Source organism: Trichechus manatus, unplaced genomic scaffold, assembly GCF_000243295.1.
Source record: "Trichechus manatus latirostris isolate Lorelei unplaced genomic scaffold, TriManLat1.0 scaffold00072, whole genome shotgun sequence".
In the NCBI taxonomy this organism is placed as follows: domain Eukaryota; kingdom Metazoa; phylum Chordata; class Mammalia; order Sirenia; family Trichechidae; genus Trichechus; species Trichechus manatus.
The window spans coordinates 11288141-11305496 of NW_004444008.1; positions in this window are offsets into that span (position 1 = coordinate 11288141).

Here is a 17356-nt window from a genome sequence, read left to right on the forward strand (position 1 = left end):
CTTGTTGTTACCTTGTCCCTGGGTGCAACCTCTTGTGTGGCCTGGCGCAATGGTGTGCTGTGCCTCCCTGTCTCTGGGACCTGTGAGTGTGATAAACCTGTTAACTTTTCTCAGCCTCCTTGACTCCTCTTTCCTGTGTTGCACCTGACTTACCACCGCACGAACTTGTTAGAGCACCTGGGCACCCTGAGAAGGGAGTCAGAGACCTGGAAAGGCCACACGCACCCATTCCAAAAAGCTGGGAGTTGGTGTCTGCCGTGCACAACTGCTAGAACAGAGGTGTTGAGACACCAGGAGCCCCTTGGATGGGGCAGGGTGGCCACTGGGCTGGAACAGCAGAGAGCAAGTGCCTCTTCTTCATGGCCCCTGGAGAGTCTGTTCCTGACACATGATTGCCCTTTGATCTCAAACTGCCCAGCTTCCTGTTAGCAATCGAAGCCTCGTTTGTCTTAGAGTTCAATGATTTTGGTCTATAGCTCACTTTCAAGGTTGGAAAAACAAGGTATATAAAATTCTACACAGTCCGTTGCAAAAGGAAGAGGGCCGAAGGGAAGCACTTTAGTAATAAGGCTTAGTACTGGGGAGGAGTTTGACAAGCTTAGAATTACCCAAGCATCTTGATGAGCATTATCCTTTATCATTATGTTTGCGTAAGTCAGAGTTTAAAAATTAATGACTCAAGTAAGGAATAAAAGAAAAAAAATTTCTCAATTGAGCATTTGAATCCCTGCTGTTTACCATGTTATTTAGATTTTTATTAATAAAAATTTAAAATTTCCTACTCTATTTCTTGATGGAGTCCTTGGTGGTGCAAACAATTAATGTGCTGGTCTGCTAACTGAAAGGCTGGAGGTTTGAGTCCACCCAGAGGCACCTTGGAAGACAGACCTGGCGATCTACTTCCGAAAAATCAGCCATTGAAAACCCTATAAAGCACAGTTCTACTCTTGACACACATGGGGTCACCATGAGTCAGAGTCAACTCAACGGCAACTGGTTTAGTCCTTGATACTAATGATAGAACGCACACACACGACAAACTGAGACTCAGTACAGGATACAGTACGTAAAGCAAAATGGAATCAACTTTCAAGTCCCAGGGGAAAGAGTGTGGCCCAGAGCCAGGGGCTCCAGGTCATATTCCAGGTGCAACCTGCCCCCAACCTTGGGAAACCCAAAGAGCTTCTTTGGCCCATTTCCTCAATAAAGGAAATGTTGATTCTTGTTCTAAAGTGCAGGTGGGAATCACATATTGTTTTCTACAGCTTGCAAGAATGAGCCACAAGTACAGAGAGTTTGCGGTAAACAGGAGGACAGGAATGGAAGAGAGTTTTTGAAAAACAGCACCTCTTGCTTATAAATTTGCTATTCATCCTTCTTTATCAAAGGCCCTGGTTCAATCTGGCCTTTTCCTCATAACTGAATGGATGGGTTCCCGTAGCTGCTCAGTAACACCATGGGCAGAGCAGAGACTCCGTTTGGTTAGTCACCCTTGCTGGGGCAGAAGCTGAACCTGGCAGCCCACTTCAGAGACTTACAGCAGAAGGAAACATCACACTCCAGCCAGACGAAGTTGTTCACAAGATTGGGAAGGAGCATGGAATGGCAGACAACCTCGATCCTACCCCAGATGTCCAGGTGAGTAAGACTGAACACCTCTCGGTTTGTTTCCTCATCTGTCCGTCGTAAGATGGGAATGATGATGCATACCTAGCAGGTTGATGCAACAATTTAAAGAGACGCATTCTGGTCTCAGAGAAGAAACTAGTCTACAGTGCTCATAGCCTACACGAGCCCTAGCCTCATCTACCCAGAGACCAGAAGAACTAGATGGTGTCTGGCTACCAGTACCAACCATTCTGATCAGGATCACAATAGATGGACCCTAATAGAATGGGAGAAAAACGCAGAACAAAACTGAAATTCTTAAAAAGCCCAGACTTACTGGACCACTTGAGACCAGAGGACTCCCTGGGACTATCACTCTGAGATACTCTTTAAACCCTGAATCAAAACTATACCGAGGTCACCTTTTAGTGAAATAACAGATTGGCACACAAAATAAAGAATATTACCTGTGAGTATGATGCTTCATTAAAAAGCCATCTGTACGAGACCAAAAATTTGACAATTACTCTAAAGCAAAGACGAGGAGATAAGGGGGCAAGGAAAGTAGAGTACTGGAATTGGAAGAACCAGAACACAATTAAAAAGAATGTTGACACATTGTGAAAATGTAACTAATGTCACTGAACAATTTGTGTGGAAATTGTCAAATGGGAACCCAATTTGCTGTGTAAACTTCCACCAAAAACACAATAAAATATTGTTTAAAAAAAATAAAAATAAAGAGACACACTCTGTAGGACCCTGGAGTATAGATTTAAGATGGTTGCATAGCTCCTGTGTGAGGGAAGATCCAAGAGGCAGCAAACGTGCTTCTTAAAAAGGCCTTCTCTTACGTGGTGAGTAGTTGAGTCGTTAGATCAAAACAGTCCTTCACATCCTGCCCACCAGTTCTCTACCTCTTAATATGAGGATTTCTTCTTCTAACACCAGCTTTCTATCTGCCAAAAACTAGAGGCCAGCAAGAGAGCCGAGCACTTGAAGAGTGGAGCTTGGAGGGAGCCCACCAACACTGGAGCGTTTACGTTTCCCCATCTCTGAGCTGGACATGAAGACCGTGCTCAGAGCCCAAAGGAAGTGAAGCAATGGCTACTGTAGAGTTCTGTGCAACGCCAGCGCTGGGAAGCCTGGGTCAGAGACTCTGCTTGTTCCTCAGTCCACAGTTGTTGCTATTGTCCACTTGACCCCTAACTCATGGTGAGCCCCTGCACAATGGAACAAAATGCTGTCTGGTGCTGCGTCATCCCCGTGATAGGCTGTGCATTGGACTGTTGTGATCCATAGGGTTTTCATTGACTGATGTTTGGAAATAGATCGCCAAGCCTTTCTTCCTAGTCCATCTTAGACTGGAAGTTCCGGCTGAAACCTGTTCGGCATCACAGTGACATGCAGGCATCTACTGACAGATGGGTGATGGCTGTGCATGAGGTGCATTGGCCAGGAATCGAACCTGGATCTCAAGCGTGGAAGGCAAGAATTCTACCACTGATCACCACTGCCTTTGCTCAGCCCACAAAAAAAAAAGAAAACACAGACCTGTTGCTGTCAAGTCTATACCAACTCATAGCGACCCTATGGGACATAGGAGAACTGCCCCCATAGGGTTTCCATGGCTGTAAATCTTTACAGAAGCCGACTGCCACATCTTTCTCCCACAGAGAGGCTGGTGGGTTCCAACTGGTAACCTTTCAGTTAGCAGCTGAGTGCTTAACCACTGAGCAACCAGGGCTCCTTCTTCTGCCCAGAGCATTGCTAAGTCTACCTGGGATTGAGTCAGGTCCTTTTAGGTAGAGGCTTCACTGTGTAAATCCCTTCCACCCGCAGAGAGAGACGGTTTCAAAAACAAAAGGTTTCCTTGTTGGATTTTTCCTTTTAATGACCAAGTCAGCATCTCCTGCTTGCAAGCAATCAACTATGTCCTTCAGTCAAAGAAAACATCAAAGAGAAAAACTGTAACTTACCTGGAGAAAAAAAAAAAGAAGAAAGAAAGCTGAGATACCCTTTTTTTTCAAAGTAGCTACTTCCCTGGCGTCTGTGGGCGTTTTAAGTTAACAATGGAATCTTGTTGTGTTGTGTTATGTTTTTAAGATTCAAATACGTCAAAAAAGATCTCCTTTCAGTGTTTGCATTTTGATTCATCAACATAGTGCTTGTTGTTAAAATTCATTGCCCTGGAGCAATGAAAAAAAAAACTAGACACCCTCCTTTACATGGATAATACGCAGCCGAGAGCAGGTGGTTGGCTTTGCGTTGGTAAATTGCATTTCTGTTTTTTTTAAATTCCACTGTTGTGATGTGGCCTTATTAGATTCCAGCTCACCATTAACCTGGCGCCCTCCGGGCCTCTGCCCTCTGCGGCTCCGGCCTGACTCCCGGCCCGACGCCACCCGCCCCCGGGAGCGGTGGAGTGCAGTTATCTCCTGCTAAATTAAAATTGTAACTCGTCCAGTACCATTTACACAAAGCTTCAGCTTTGACACATGCAATTACTATGAACATCGGGACAACATGATTGCTAAGAGCCCCAGAAAGAGAGTTTAATCAGAAAACATGGAGTTGTTCCAACCGATTTATAATTTCACCGCTTGCTATTCCTTTATGTTCTTACGTGTTCAGATAATTAGATACACTCATTCTTGCTTCCCAAGAGGCCAGCAAGGGCAAAATTCCTATTTTTTTACATTAAAAAGATTAAATTATAATATAGAAAATCTGTAACTTCGGGTAGAAATGACAAATTCACGCTACATTAATTCCGGTGCTTATGAAATGTTACCAATAATTTGTTTTGTAATATTTGTACGCTCTCTCCCGTCTCTTGTAGATACGTGCGAATTAATTACCTATCCAGTTTCAACGTCTTTCAAGTCAGCTTTCCCCAGACAATGCCAAAATTAAAAGAAAATAAGGTTTGATTTCAATTCGAGGAAGGTATTTGTTTTAGATATTTAACCATTTAAGCCTTTGAACGCGTACACACGTCGACATTAACAAATGTGCCCATTTATGCAAACATCCTGTGTAACGACAAGGCCCAGGGAGCTGGCAATTATGAAATAAAAAGGACAATTTTCAACCCTGCAAGACTTTGCAAATAGGAGCGGACACGCTGTTACCGAAAAGGAAAAGACGAGCTCGGCACCCCAAGTCAGTCAGCTCGACAACGAGGCGTCTTTACAAAGATTCCAGCAAGCATGCCGTGCAGTGTCGGGGGAGAGCTTTCGCTGCTGGGGGCTCCAGTGTCACAGATTTGTCTGAACAGTGATAAATTGAAAAAACCAAAAAAACAAACCCAGTGCTGTCGAGTCAATGCTAACTCATAGCGACCCTACAAGACAGAGTAGAACTGCCCTTTAGGGTTTCCAAGGAGCAGCTCCGTGATAGATTGAGGGCCCAATATACACCAGGGGCTAGGAGTTATGGGTTGAATTGTGTCCCCCATAAAAGATATACTGAAGTCCTAATCCCTGTACCTTGTTTAGAGTGTGAATGTGACCTCGTTTGGAAATAGGGTTTTTCTTTGAAGGTGTGACCAGTTACGTTAATGAGGTCACACGAAGCAGTGTGCGTCCTAACCCCTTCTGAGCAGTGTCTTATAAAAGTGGAGAGCAGACAAGGAGACAGAGTCACCCAAGGGTGACTCACCCAGACCAGAGCTGGAAGGGACAAGGAAGGACCTTCCCCTGGAGCGGACAGAGAGAGGGCGTGGCCACACTGACACCCCACATTCAGACTTCTAGACTCCAGAGCTGTGAGGCAATAGGTTGGTGTTCTTTAAAGCCACCCACTTGGTGAAATTTTGTTACAGCGGCCCCAGCAGACTAAGACGTGGGGTTAAACACTGGGATGCAGCTACCTCAGCCAAACAGACGTTCAGGTCCTCCAGGGGCTTGGAGTTCAGTGGGGGGATGCACTGAGAAACGCCCCCCACTCACAGTCAGTTTCAAGGTGGAGCGAGTGCTGGGCAAGACCAGGGCGCACCAACAGCCTGCAGCAGGAGGCTCGCTTAGGTTCAGGGAGACGGGAACTGCCTCTCCGAGAACACAGCGTTGAAGCTGAGACAAGGACGGGTAATGGGTAAGGAACGGTGGTCTGTTCACACACTGCAGTGTTACTTAGCAGTGAACAGTCTATGATGACGTGATTTAAAGGGAAATCTCACATACCGAATACCAAGCAAAGAAGCCACACACAAAAGAATATAAATACTGTGTGATCTCATGAATTCACAGTACAAAAGGAAAGGCAAACCCATCCCTGATGTTAGGCTCGAGATAACAGTGACCCCTGGGGAAGGAGGTCAGCCACTAGGGGGAATGCAGGAGACTTCTCGGGTGCAGGCAATGCTCTGCGTCTTGGCCTGGTAGTATCACAGCTGTGCTGTTGGTGAAAATTCATAAAGCTGTACACGTGTGATGTGTACAATTGTCTATATATTCAATATGCTTCCAATAAAAGGGAAAAAAGTATAAAGTCAGACATATTTTTTGTTTGCAAAAAAAAAAAAGAGTAGCAGAGGATTATCCCTAAAATTAGCCCAAAAAAATCTCAGCACTGTCCCATCATGCCAAAGACAACACTAGCCTTCAGCTGTTGGCCACCTAACTCCTCTTCCTCCAGCCCCAGGGCCCAGCTTGGGCTGCAGGCTGTCCTTGGGGTCCTCAGCCCTTCAGCTTGCCCTTTGCAGGGTGGGAACTGTGGCCCACATTTGACCCCATGGGGAGAGATGGCCTTTCCCTGGGGACATTGCCTGACACTCCAATCGCAATTTCACATGAAAGTTTGGTGAAAAGAACAGTCAAGAACCACCTGAGCCACAGAATGTCATCTCCCAGGGTCACGTGGCCAGGAAATCACCTGTGATGGTGCTGAGAGCAGGAATCTGGGGTGGGGGACTGCTTCTGAGGACCCCAGAGGGCAGGTGGACAGGCTGTGGTCCACACAGGGCTTAGCCCTGGGGTGGGGTGAGGGTGTGTGGTGGAGATGAATTGAAGGATGTAGACAGTTGCGATGGGGGTGGGGTGGGGTGTGTGATGGGGTGCGGGGAGGTGCATTTGGGGTTGGATAGTGGGGAGTGGCTGTGGATGGTGGAGACAGATGGTGGGCAGGTGGATGGTTGGGATGGGGGTGTGTGAAGCCAAAGAACAGTTTCTGAAGTGACAATGCATGAGGCTGGACGTGTGGCACCAGGATGGAGGTGACGAGAGCTGGGCTCCTCTCAACCTCTCCCTCTCTCTCTCACTCCCTCTCTCTCTCCTCTCTTCTATCTCTCTTTCTTTCAATATCTCTTTCCTCTCCTCTCTCCCACACACTTTCTTCTTTTCCATTTCTCTCGATCTCTTATTCCCTCTCTCTCTTCTCTCTTCTGTCTCTTTCAATATCTCTTTCCTCTCCTCTCACACACTCTTTCCTCTTTTCCATTTCTCTCAATCTCTCTCTTATTCCTTCTCTTCTCTTCTGTCTCTTTCAATCTCTTTCCTCTCCTCTCACACTTTCTCTTTCCTCTTTTCCATTTCTCACTTTCTCTCAAACTCTCTCACACACACACTCTCTTTCCTCTTTTCCATTTCTCTCAGTCTCTCTCATACACACAAGCTTTGTCTCTCACTTTCCTCTTCTCTCTCTCTCACACACACACTTTCTCTCGCTTTCCCCTTTTCTGTCTCTGTCTCACTTTCTCCCAAACTCTCTCTCTCCCCACCGCCTCCTCTCCTCTTGCTCACTCAATGACAGCAGCTGGCAGGGTGCCCATTGCCTGCCCACCATTAGCCTAGGGCTGGTCTTTCCTTTGCTGGTGCTCGATGGGTGCTCACGGGGCTGCAGCTGGTGGGTGTGATCCCCTGGAAGGGAGGGAGCAGAGCAGCAGTGCTGGTCCCGATGGCTGCCCTGACGGGATGTTATGCCCCACTGGCCCTTACTGCACACAGCCAGCTGACCCCTAGCAGCCCACAGCATTCACCATTCGGGACGAGTGTCCAGCGATCCCCATGTCAGATTCCTTCCTCTCTGTCTCCTCTTCCAGCCTGGGTGAGGGGAGGGTGCAGGGTGGCAGAAGAGGAGAGGTCAGTGCTGCCATCCCAGCATGGATGTCACTCATGGCAGTAAGAACGAGTCAGGCCTAATCACCCATGGTCAGGGCTGGGTGGTCTTTCCAGGCTCCTCTGCTCCCTCGAGGTTAATCGGGGCCAGTGTGTGGTCTGACCACTCCATACCCAGGCCCCGACGTCAGTGTTGCTCAGAAAAACCCAGCTGGAATTCTTAGACCACAGAGGAATGTGTTCAGTGAAGAATCCAGTGTAAGCTTGAACCCCAAGTGTCAGGACGGGCAGGGACAGAGCTGGCTCGGGGAGGAAGAGAAGTCCCAGGACGCTGGCCCGTCCCCTCCTGGCTCCCACGTGTCCCCTCACTCTCTCGCTCTGTGACCACTCTTGTCCCAGCAGGACACACGGCTTCAGAGCCCGTCTCTGCATCCGGGGCCTCCACCCTGTCCCGTGCTGGGGACTCCAGGGCAGGCGCTCAGGTAAAGTACTCATTGTTGGACAAATCAGCGGAATCCAGGGATCAAGGGCATGGACAGCACAACTACCCCGGGGACAGCACACGATGGGGATGGAGCACACGATGGGGATGGAGAGAGGGCCGCTGGGGGCTGGGCTCACAAACATGCCCACCTCAAATGAGCCCTGGCCTGGCCACCGATCATCCTGACCCCGCACCTGGACAGCGCATTAGAGGCAGAAGTTAAACACAGCACATGTAAGACCCCCATGGTTTGCTCCTCTGGGGGAGCCTGCCCTCCCCCCCAGTCTGTGCAGCTCCTCAAGTCCACTTTCCTTGCTATTTTTACTGGTTTTTACAGAATTCCCCCAAAATGAAAATATTCCAAATTAGTGAGCCCATGCATCATCTCTGCGGAAACTCAAGTCATTGTTGTTGTTGTAGGGTGCCATCAAGTCAGTTCCGACTCATAGTAACCCCACGCACCACAGAACGAAACACTGCCTGGTCCTGTGCCATGCTCACAATCATTGTTATGCTTGAGCCCTTTGTTGCAGCCACCATGTCAATCCATCTCATTGACGGTCTTCCTCTTCTTCGCTGACCCTCTACTTTATCAAGTATGATGTCTTTCTCCAGGCACTGATCCCCCCTGACGACATGTCCAAAGTATGTAAGATGTAATCTCGCCATCCTTCTTTCTAAGAAGCATTCTGGTTGTACTTCTTCAAGACAGGTTTGCCCAATGCAGTACATCATTTGATTTCTTGACTGCTGCTTCCAAGGGTGTTGGCTGTGGATTCAAGTAAAATGAAATGCTTGAAAACATCAATATTTTCTCTGTTTATCATGACATTGCTTACTGGTCCAGTTGGGAGGATTTTTGTTTTCTTTACATGGAGGTGTAACCCATACTGAAGGCTGCGGTCTTCATCAGTAAGTGCTTCAAGTCCTCTTCACTTTCAGCAAGCAAGGCTGTGTCACCTGCATATCACAGGTTATTAATGAGCCTTCCTCCAATCCTGATGCCAAGTTCTTCTTCACACAATCCAGCTTCTAGGATTATTTGCTTAGCATACAGATGAAATAAGTACAATGAAAGATTTATAGGCTTGGAAACTCTGTCATATTGGGGTCACTATGAGTCGCAACGGGTTAATAACAGGCAGGGGAAAGCTACTGCTGTGGAACCAGCCTGCACTTCCTGTTAAAAGTCACAAAAGTAATCAGAAGAGGTGTTGGCCCTTACTCAGGACAACTTCAAATTTCTGGGTAGATAAGAATCTGAGATGGAGAGGAGGGAGATGGTTTTACCCCAATTCATACCAGGTGGTGACAAAGCTCACCTGAGACCATTTCCTCCCTTCCATCAGGTGAGGGCTGTAAGATGCGGCGACGTGGTCCAACTTGGCTATAGTCGGCAACACACAGGGGGACATTCCAGAGCCCCACCCCTCGCACTCATATGTCTGCGTGCAGGCTTCTGGATCCCCTGAGTGGGTAAGGTGGGGACACAGGGAGGCATCAACCTAGAAAAAGAAGTATGACTCCCTCACACTCAGTCTCTGCTGGCTCTACCCTGGACGCAGGCCTGGCCTCCATGTCACGAGCTCAAGGTGCCTCAGAAAGGCTCCCAGATGACGATGCAGTGGCAAGCTTCAAAGGCCCAGGGGGGCCTGACCAGGCAGAGGAGGCTGCTGAACAGTCCAGGCAGTCTGTGGGCTTTGTTGGGTACAGAGTCCCTGTGATGGTTCATCTCACGTGTTAGCTTGGCTAGGCCATGGTGCCCAGTTGTTTGGTCAAACGCGAGTCTAGATGTTTCTGTGGAGGTATTTTGTAGACGTGATTTACATTAACAACCAGCTGAACGTAAGTAACGGACATTACCCTCAATCACGTAAGTGGGCCTCATCCAATCAGCTGAAGGCCTGAGAGCAGAAACTGAGGCTTCTGGGAGAAGAAGGAATTCTGCCTCAACACTGTAACACGGAAATCCTGCTGGAGTCTCCAGCCTGCCCTACAGATTTCAGACTTGCCAGCCCCCACAATAGCGTGAGCTAACTCCTTTAAATAAATAAATATTTATAAATATAAAACCAAAAACCAAACCATTGCCATCGAGTCTATTTGGACTCATAATGGCCCTATAGGGCAGAGTAGAACTGCCCCAGAGGATTTCTAAGGCTGTAAATCTTTACAGAAGCAGACTGCCGCATCTTTCTCCCAGGGAGCAGCTGATGAGTTTGAACCGCCCACCTTCTGGTTAGCAGCCGAGTGTTTCACCACTGCACCACCTGCTGTTGTTGTGTTAGCTGCTGTCGAGTCAGTTCCGACTCATAGTGACCCTCTGTACAACAGAATGAAACACAGCCCAGTCCTGCGCCATCCTCATGATTGTTGTTATGCTTGAGCCCATTGTTGCAGCCACTGTGTCACTCTATCTCATTGAGCATCTGCCTCTTTTTTTGCTGACCCTCTACTTTACCAAGCATGATGTCCTTCTCCAGGGACTGATCCCTCCTGATAACATGTCCAAAGTATGTGAGATGTAGTCTCACCACCCTCGTTTCTAAGGAGCTTCTGGCTGTACTTCTTCCAAGGCAGATTCGTTTGTTCTTTTGGCAGTCCATGGTGTATTCAACATTCCTCGCCAACACCACAATTCAAAGGTGTCAGTTCTTCTTCCGTCTTCCTTATTCATTATCTGTGCCACCTAGGCTCCTTATTTATAAATACATAGAGAGATACAGTTACAGATACGTCTATCTGTCTACCTATCTATCTAACCAGTAGCCAGCAGCTGTGGAGTCAACCCCAATTCATGGTGACCCCATTTGCTTCAGAGTATAACTATGCTCTGTAGGGTTTTCAATGGCTGATTTTTTTGAGGTAGATTACCAGGCCTTTCTTCCAAGGTGCCTCTGGGTAGACGTGAACTGCCAATTTTTTGGTTGGCAGGCTAGCATGTTCACCATTTGCACCACCTGGAGACTCCATCTACCTACCCACCTACCTGTCCGTCTGTGTCTGTCTATCTCCTATTGGTTCTGTCTATCTGGATAACACTGACACCCAGTCCACCCATCAGGGAGCCCCAGACGACCAGCCTGCCTGGGCTCAGGGATCTGAAACCTCCAACCAGGGGCCTGCATGGCAGGGTGCATCTGAGTCCACTCAGAGGGGGAGCTGGGGGCTCTTGTAGGAGTCCCCGTATTTACATCCTGGAAAGAGAGTCCAGCTATCAATCTGTCTACCAATCAACTGATCTATGCATCTATCATTTTATCGGTTGATCAATATACACGCATATGCTTAAGCAGCATTCTGGCCTTGTCTTGGGAATTCTCCCCTCTCCACCTTCTGAGACACATATCAATTATTTGATGTTCCCGGCTCCACCTGCCTGGAAAACAGCTGCAGGGCTGGTCTCTTGGTAAGGCTGCCCTGTTGCTTCCACGTGTAGAAATTAAATGGCACCAGGGGGCGCTGTTGGCACAACTAGAGAATGTAGACGCAGATTCCAGAAAACATGCTTAGTTCATGTTTTGTGACACACTCCTGAGTTAAATGTGGACTGTCTGGTTACTGCACTGCTTACTTCCAGTCTCCATTTTGTAAAACAGAGACATACCAGGTGATATCAGCTTAGACTACTTTGTGAATTCAGCCAAGAGCCTTAACTTAAGAAAGAGCCCTGTTTCCAATCATCCTACCTAAAACGTACAAAATCCTATTGTTCTCAGCCTGCCTGCTCTCTCCTACCTCAGAGACTGGACTCAGGAGTCTTGTCCACGAAAGGCAGAAGGGGGGCGGACAGCTGCAGAGAAAGGACACGATTCAAAAAGGGTCCATGACGCTTTCTCAGGTGCCCTCCAAACGTCCTCACCCTCCCTCCTCTGTGCCCCTCCTTCCAACACACACATACAGACACAGGTACACACTGGCACACAGGCACACACACACGTGCACAACTCACACGTGTGCACGCAAGGCACACACCCATGTAAACACATGTGCATCTGTACGTGCACACACACGCACACATGGGTGCACAGACATGCACTCACATGCATGCTCACACAGATACATGCACACTCACACACGTGCACACACAGATACATGCACACACACACATGCAAAGACACACACTTGTGCACACACAAGCTCGTGCACACAAATAGACACAGCCACACACGCACACAGGTACATGCCTGTCCATACCTACTTGCACACATGCACACACAGGCACAAGCACACACACTCCAGGTGCTGACACCCCTGCCCTGGTAGCTGGGCCTTTGATGGAGTGACAAGGAGGAATCCAGGCAAGCCAGAGGAGTCAGCCCTGGCGCCTGCCCTTTTGCCTCTCCAGGAGTGGACATCTGCTCAGCCATGCTCTGTCCTCCGGAGCCTGACGGGAACCTATACACATTTGTTGAAGAGCTGGGGGGCTTGTTTTGTTATGGTGGTTGGAGTTTTTTTTTTTTTTTTTGGCATTTCAACATTTTTACTTTATTGTGGTAAATAAATATGTAACAAAACATCTGCCATTCTGACAATCTTCATGTACGATTCTGGAAGCAACTGTGTTCATCATATTGTACAACCATCACGGTATAGTGTTTATTGAAGTGTCAATGTTTTTAATGTTTCTGTTGTCAAATTTAAACATTTTTGCCTTTGCTTTCCTTATTTTATGCTTTAAGCAGTGGTTTTCAAAACTGTACTTCAGAACCTCCTCAGGAAACACACATTTGGATTTAGGATTGGGGATAGGGGGGTGTTGAAAACCCACACATGCAGAGAAACACCAGAAATGAGTGTAACAATATATTTATTGTGAGTAGATATAATGTGAATAGGGCAGCGTCGAACTGAAAGAATCGGGAAGTCGCTGTAACAGTGAAAGCAGGTAGTGTAGGCGGGTCGGGCAAGGTGGTCTCCTGAAGGTCATTGTAAATCCTTCCCACACTGGTTTCTCAGGAGGTAGAGGCCCAGCAGCTGCAGGGCTTCAGAGTCAGTGGTGGTAAATACAGAGTCACTAAGGACTGCCATGTATCCTAAAACACAGCTTCCAGTCAGACCCTGGGGTTCCTGCTTCTCAAAACTGGCTGCACGTAAGTAACTCTCCAAAAGAGCCCCCTGCCTAAGCAAAACAGCCTCCACTCTGCTGCGTCCCAGGCTATTGTTTGACTTGAAGGTGGCACCAGGAAAACCAGTTCCTTAAAGGCTCAAGGTTCAAACGGCACGTAAGGGCAAATGGCCTGGGTGGGTCACCCCAACTCCATGGACCCAGAAATCTGGATCCCAGAAGGGGAACTCACCTAAGCTCCAAAGACAATAGAAACTCTTATCTCTTTTGCAAAACAAAGGGTTCCCCAGTAAAAACCAAACCAAGACAAAACAAAAACTTCCTAATTCAAAACACAGATAAACATTTATTTGTCCTGGCTGCACCTTATGCGTATAACCCATAAATACACTTGGCCTTAACTTCTGGGCTTGCGCCAGGAGGCGGGGAATGATAGTGTGTAGAGGCCCCATGAGAAACAGCTCAGCAGGACTGAGCTAGGCCTGCAGGTCTCCACCCATTCTAATTACTTCCCCCAGGGACACAGTGGTTGCAACAATGGGCTCAAACACAGCAATGACTGTGAGGATGGCACATGACCTAGCAGTGTTTCCTTCTGTGTGCAGGGGGTCACTATGAGTCCAAACCGACTTGATGGCACCTAACAACAAGAGACCGTCTTTGCCTTCAAGGAATAGGAGGAATTTTAATGATGAGGGAAACTTTCAGTGAGGTGGATTCATACAGAAGCCTCAACACTGAACTCAAACATACTGTTAAATGACAGATTCTGGAGTCGAGTTATAAAAATATCACAAAGATTTTGTTTGGGAGTAAACCACATTGCTGCAGCAAGGAAGCCTGGCAAGAGGAGATGCCAAGGACTTTGATTTGAGAAAGATGTTGTTGGGTGCCACCGAGTCAGTTCCGACTCACAGCGACCCTATGCACCACAGAAAGAAACACTGCCTGGTCCTGCTCCATCCTCACAATTGTTATGTTTGAGCCCATTGTTGCAGCCACTGTGTCAATCCATCTTGTTGAGAGTCTTCCTCTCTTTTGCTGACCCTCTACCCTACCAAGCATGATGTCTTTCTCCAGGGACTGGTCCCCCCGATAACATTTCCAAAGTACATGAGACAAGTCTAGCCTTCCTCGCTTCTAAGGAGCATTCTGGCTGTCCTTCTTCCAAGACAGATTTGACAAAGATAGCAGTCTCTTTTTATGGAACCTTTGAGGAAGTTAGTTTAAGAGTCCTTTCAAAGGGGGCAAAATTGTAATTGGGCCATGGTTCCTTTTTTTTTTGCAATAGGTGCAGGGTCCTGGGCTTTATTACGATGAAGTCGAAAGAGAATGTGGTTTGGAAAGTGCCAGTTAAGTAAGGTTTTAAGTGGAAGTACCTGGGGCTGGTCTAGACTAGTTATAGTCATTTCTGGTTGACAATACTAAGGATCATGAAGACAGCCCAGGGCCAGGCCACGATCTGGTCATCATGAGTTATACCCAACTTGGTAGCAACTAAGACCAACCAAGAATGACCTAGGTCTAGATTTGGGGGAAGGGATGCCAGCAGTGAAGAAACCCAAGGCTGGAGTAGGGTGGCTCTGAGATGCCAAGAGGAGTTGTTATCTTAAGGTCAACAAAGAGACTCTGCTGGGAATTAAAGCAGGAGAGTGGTAGATTCAATCCTCTGGGAAGTGCAAAGTTCCTTAAGCATACCACTGATTAGAAATCTCAAATGCTCATTCGTGATAATAACTCTTATTAGTAGAATTAGAAGATGGCTTCTTTAACATGATTTCTTATAAAATCTACCACCTTCAGCCAAACTTGAGAATGGGGAGACTGATAAATCCCAGAGTATGAGTGGTCCATCAAACCACATTCCCCCAACACAGGGTTTTATTCTACTTGTACATTTTGCCTGTGGATCCAAACAGACCAACAGTCATGAAGATGGTGCAGGACCAGGCAAAGTTTTGTTCTATACATAAGGTGAAATCTGTCTTGGAGGACGTATAGCCAGAATGCTCCTTAGAAGCAAGAATGGAGAGACCATCTCATTTACTTTTGACATGTTATCAGGAAGGAACAATCCCTGGAGAAGGACATCATGCTTGGTAAAGCAGAGGGTCAGCGAAAAAGAGGAAGACAGTGCTGTACCAATGGACTCAAACATAGCAACAATTGTGAGAAGGGCGCAGAACTGGGCAATATTTCATTCTGTTATACATCAGTTCATTGAGTCAGAACTGACTTGACAGTACCTAACAAAAATAATACATAAGGTCCCCATGAGTCAGAGCCAGCTCAATGGCAACTAACAACAAGTGAAGAAATGGGGGTAAAAAGAATCTCACTTTTGTTTCCGTTTTAATTTCCTTGTTTATCGAAGCTGAGCATTTTCACGTGTTCATAATTACTGCCCCTTTTGCTAGACGCCTTCTTTGTCCAACAATAATTTCTTATAGAGTTCTTCACAGGCTGTTGTTCACTGCTCACTGCTTCAAGATCCCCTTTCATTTCTTTCAGTATATTAACCATAAATAAAAAAAAAAAACTGGTGCTGTCGGGTCAATTCCGACTCATAGCAACCCTAAAGGACAGAGTAGAACTGCCTCATAGGGCTTCCAAGGAGCACCTGGTGGATTTGAACTGCCGACCTTTTGGTTAGCAGCTGTAGCTCTTAACCACTACACCACCAGGGTTTCAATATTAACCATGTTGTTGTTGTCGTTAGGTGCCGACGAGTTGGTTCTGATTCATAGCGACCCTATGTAAAACGAAACACTGCCTAGTCCTGCGCCATCCTCACAATTGTTGTCATGCTCGAGCCCACTGTTGCAGCCAACGTGTCACTCCATCTCCTTGAGGGTCTTCCTCTTTTTCGCTGACTCTTTACCAAGCATGATGTCCTTCTCCAGGGACTGATCCCTTGTGACAACATGTCCAAAGTATGTAAGATGTAGTCTCGCCATCCTTGCTTCTAAGGAGCATTCTGGTTGTACTTCTTCCAAGACGGATTTATTCTTTTATATTCTGCCCTGGGCATTCCAGCAGCTAACGCTTTGCGGGCTTCCTGCTGTCCTGTAAGTTTTTGCTGTCAATTCATCAATGAGACTGTTCTGGAATGTTCTCAACCATTCAGGATTGTCTCTTGAATGGATGAGTCTTCAAGATTTAACCAGGGTAACATGCTTTATGCAGCTAGAATACTGAAAAACCAGCCCCCCGATAATATAACCTCAATGGAACCACAGGAAGGCGACAAGCTCAGGATAAATGGAGCTGCTGTTCTTGGTATATGGAGAGGCTCAGTGCCAGTTTTCCGGAAACTACAGAAAGCTGGCAGAGAACCATGCATGCTTTTCGTCTTTGCCTCCAATTACCACACAGTGGCGCCATGAGCTATCTTTTCCCTCAATATTTCAGACCGATTAATGCCTGTGGAGATTTTTTTTTTTTTCCCAGAGATGATTTCAAGTTGAAATCAGTACACACATTAAGCCCTACAACCGAGGAAAAGCTGAAAGAAGAGTCAGGGTCAGTAAGGATGATTACAGCTGTCTTAAATCTTGAACTTCAGTTCCAGCATCACATTTTTAAAACTACCCTGATAAAAATGACACCAGACAGGTATTTAACGCACAGAAAGATGCTCTGAAACATCGAGAGGAAACTGCAAGTTGAAAAATAGTGTAAATAGTATGATCCCATTTTAAAATCTTATTTAGAAATAAATGTTCTCTGGGTAAGGGAATATTGTTGTTATTGTCAAGCAATGTCAACAGGGAGGATGGCAAGACTTCATCTCATGTACTTTCGACAGGTTATCAGGAGGGACCAGTTCCTGGAGAAGGACATCATGCTTGGTAAAGTGGAGGGTCAGGGAAAAAGAGGAAGACCCTCAATAAAATGGATTGACACAGTGGCTACAAACATAGCAACAATCGTAAGGATGGTGCAGGACGGGGCAATGTTTTGTTCTATTGTACGTAGCGTCACTCTGAGTCGGAACCAACTCAGCAGCACCTAACGTGTATGTTGTTGTTGTGTGACTTTGAGTCAATTTTCAACTCATAGCAATGCTATAGGGAGAACTGTCCCATAGGGATTCCTAGGCTATAATCTCTATGGGAGCAGATTGCCAGGTCTTTTCTT